Genomic DNA, 3,610 nt, shown 5'->3' on the forward strand with positions numbered 1-3,610 from the left:
ATTATTTATTTATTATTGTATTATTTTCCATATGAACTGAAAATCTACTTTTGCTGCACCCTGTATAAAGAACTCATAGCACTCAATAGCAAAAAACAAAAACAAAAACAAACAATCTGATTAAAAACTGGGCATAGGATCTGAATAGACATTTTTTCAAAGACGACATATGGATGGCCAACAGGTACATGAAAAAATGCTCAAAATCACTAATCATCAGGGAAATGCAAAATAAAACCACAATGAGATATCGCCACACACCTGTTAGAATGGATATCTTGTCAAAAAGACAAGACAGAAGTGCTGGGAGGATATGAAGAAAAGGGAAGCCTCATGCACTGTTGGTGGAAATGTAAATTGGTGCAGCCACTGTGGAAAACAGTATGGAGTTTCTTCAAAAAATTAAAAATGGAACTGCCATATGATTCAGCAATTCTACTTCTAGGTATTTACCCAATAGAAAATGAAAACACTAACTCAAAAACCTGTATGTACCCCCACGTTCACTGCAGCAGTATTTTCAATAGTCAAGATATGGAAACAACCTAAATGTCCATCTATGGAGGAATGAGTAAAAAAATGTGACACACACACACACACACACACACACACACACACACACAGGAATACTATTCAGCCATAAAAAAGAATCACATCTTGCCACCTATAGCAACATGCATGGAACTTGAAGGCATTATACTAAGTGAAACAAGTCAGAGAAAGGCAAATACTATATAATCTCACTTATATGTAGAATCTAAAAACCAAAACCAAGCTCACAGATACAGACAACAGATTGGTGGTTGCTAGAGGTGTGTGTGTTGGGGGGGAGGGGTGGGAGTGGGAGAAATAAGTGAAGGGAGGCAAAAGGTATAAACTTCCAGTTATAAGATGAGTAAGTTTGGGGGCTGTAATGTATAGCATAGTGACTATAGTTAACAATACTGTGTTATATATTTGAGAGTTGCTAAGAGAGTACATCTTAAAAGTTCTCATTACAAGAAAAAAATTGTAACTATGTATGGTGATAAGTGATTTTTTTAAAGACACATTTATTCAGTGTCATGATAAGACTATTACATTTAGCAATGAACAGAATAGGAGTAAAAAAGTCTATATTACAACCTTTTGTTGGAATGCTTTACACTTCCCACAGAACAGAAACTAAACCTGCTATATAGTTACAAATACAGTCCTGGAGTTTTTTACCCATGAGTATTGTCTAAAACACGTCTTCTTTGTAGCAGATAGGCCCTGCCACCACTGTGCTTGGCTGAGTTCACAACCTGTAGCTTCCCTGTCACTTCTCTGGCTCTCCTCTCCTGCTAAGCTTGGTTTCCTAGAAGTAATTAAAACCTTCTGCCGCTGTCATAGGCACTGCTGCTGCTGGAACTGCCATAGCCACCTTGGTTTTGTGGTTTGGCAAAGAATTGGCCTCCACCACCACAGGGACCAGAGCTTCCGCTCCAAAGTTTCTACCTTTCATGGGTCCAAAATTTGAGATTGATTGTTTAGTTGCCAAAAATCATTGTAGCTCCCACCACCTTCAAAATTGCTTCCATTATTACCAAATCCATTACAGCCATCCCCACTGCCACCATATCCACCACCACCCTGGCTGCCACCAAAGCCACCTTGACCACTGAAGTTTCCTCCAAGACCAAAGTTGTCATTCCCCCCAAAACCTCCTCCACAACCATCTCTGAAGTTTCCAGAACCACTTTGACCTCTTTGGCTGGATGAAGCACTAGCAATCTCTTGCTTAGATAGGGCTTTCCTTACTTCACAGTTGTGGCCATTCACAGTATGATGTTTCTGAATGACAGTCTTGTCTAGAGTCATGGCCATCAAAGGTTACAAACACAAAGCCTTTCTTTTTTGCCTCTGCCTCAGTCAGTCATGGTTTCAGTCACCTCAATTCTTCCATACTGTTCAAAATAATCTCTTAGGTAATGTTCTTCAGCGTCTTCCTTAATACCACCGACAAAAGTCTTTTTCACAGTTGAGTGGGCACCAGGTCTTTTAGAATCTTCTCCTGAGACAGCCCTCTCTGGTTCCACAGCTCTTCATCCACCTCGCGTCGCCCTGCATTCAAGACTGCAGCCACCTCCTCCAGTGGCACACGTGACAAACCCAAGGCCTCTGGAGCGCTTGGTGTTTGGATCTCTCATCACCACACAGCCTCTGAGTATCCCCATTGCTCAGAATGCCCACACACACACTGGGGGAATTATAGCCACTTCCACTAATAAATTTATTGGGTGACTGAAGGAAAAGGCATATTACACCAAATTAAAGAAAAGAAGGGAAATTATTTCTTTGCTATTGTCTCTCCTTCCTGGCTTGTCATTCCCTCTGACTCTGATATTTCCCTCTCCCCTTGGCCTGACTCCTCATCCTTTAGGGAGACAGCTTACAAACACCTTACTGCTCCCACAACACCTCTGCTGAAGGCCTGCATGCTCCTTATGTATCTACTGTAGCTCAGTTCCAAACCCACTCTTCTATATTCCTTTAAAATGCTTGGGCTGGGACTCTGCAAATTATACTTTCCAGACTTCTTTGCCAGCTGGCTTGTATAGTTTTCTGTCAACAGGAGGTGCTAGAGGGAGATTGGAAGGCAGAGGGACTGGAGAAGGGCATTTATTCTGTTTGCTGTTCCTGTCTGTGTCGCCACAGCAGTGGCAGTTCATCTCAGCAGCAGCAATTGGCTCTAGACACCAACTTTCAACACTTACATAATCAACCTCAGAAATACCAGCAGCAGCCAGATGTGCCTGCTCTTCAAAGGTCTGAGACACAGTTCTGTGGGGGCTCCTAATCCAAAATCCCAGATTATGTTAACCTCTTGTTTCCTCCAGCCGCAGCATAGCATCTGCTTTCTGTAATTGTTTTATCTGGGTGAACTCCATGTTCTGATTTTGTCAACCATCCAGTAATCCAGTATCTATTTATTCAGTTTTCAATGTTAAACCCATGGTGTAGAAATTCCTAGTGTGATTTATTTTTCTTAACTGGACCAACTGATACAGCAATTAGCACCATGAATGAGGTCAGGAAACAGATTCTCAAAGATTTCTCTTAGGACTGATTTGGTTATGCCACTAGCCTTGAATGTTGTGTTAAGCTCCTTGTAAAATAAAAATGGGATACTGATCATTTTGGCGTACAGTGGCATCACAATTTACTAAATTATTACCACAGAAAGCAAAATAAGGTGCCTATTAAAGTTGGTGTCTTGGGAAACCAGGGGATTCCTGCATTTGACCATTATGGTAATAGCAATGACTACAAAACCATGGAGTGAGGCTTATTTTTATTTATTTATGCCTGTTGGAGAATTTACAAGAAGGAATAAACAAGCTCAGGATTTTAAAAACTCTCAGTTTAGGAAAAAGAGAGCTTCAATAGCAGTACTGAGAGAATCTTTTGTTTCTTATAGCCGTAGGATAGACATGGCTTAAAATCAAACGTGAAATTTAACTGTGTAGGTTGGAGAATTACAGTATAAGTTGATTTCACACACTCGCAGAGTCTCCTTTGTAAAAGCCAAGGCATAGATTGGAAAAGAGTATGTGGTCCCAGATCTTTGAAATGAGGGCATATAGGT

At 40.8% G+C, this 3,610-nt stretch overlaps 1 pseudogene; it reads right to left on the reverse strand.

Moving 5' to 3' along the window:
- Positions 1–1,349: 1,349 nt before the first annotated feature.
- Positions 1,350–2,174, reverse strand: LOC107525045 (heterogeneous nuclear ribonucleoprotein A1-like; annotated as a pseudogene).
- Between the last annotated feature and the right edge of the window lie 1,436 nt (positions 2,175–3,610).

This window comes from Miniopterus natalensis, chromosome 4 (genome assembly GCF_054644295.1).
Source record: "Miniopterus natalensis isolate mMinNat1 chromosome 4, mMinNat1.hap1, whole genome shotgun sequence".
NCBI lineage: Eukaryota > Metazoa > Chordata > Mammalia > Chiroptera > Miniopteridae > Miniopterus > Miniopterus natalensis.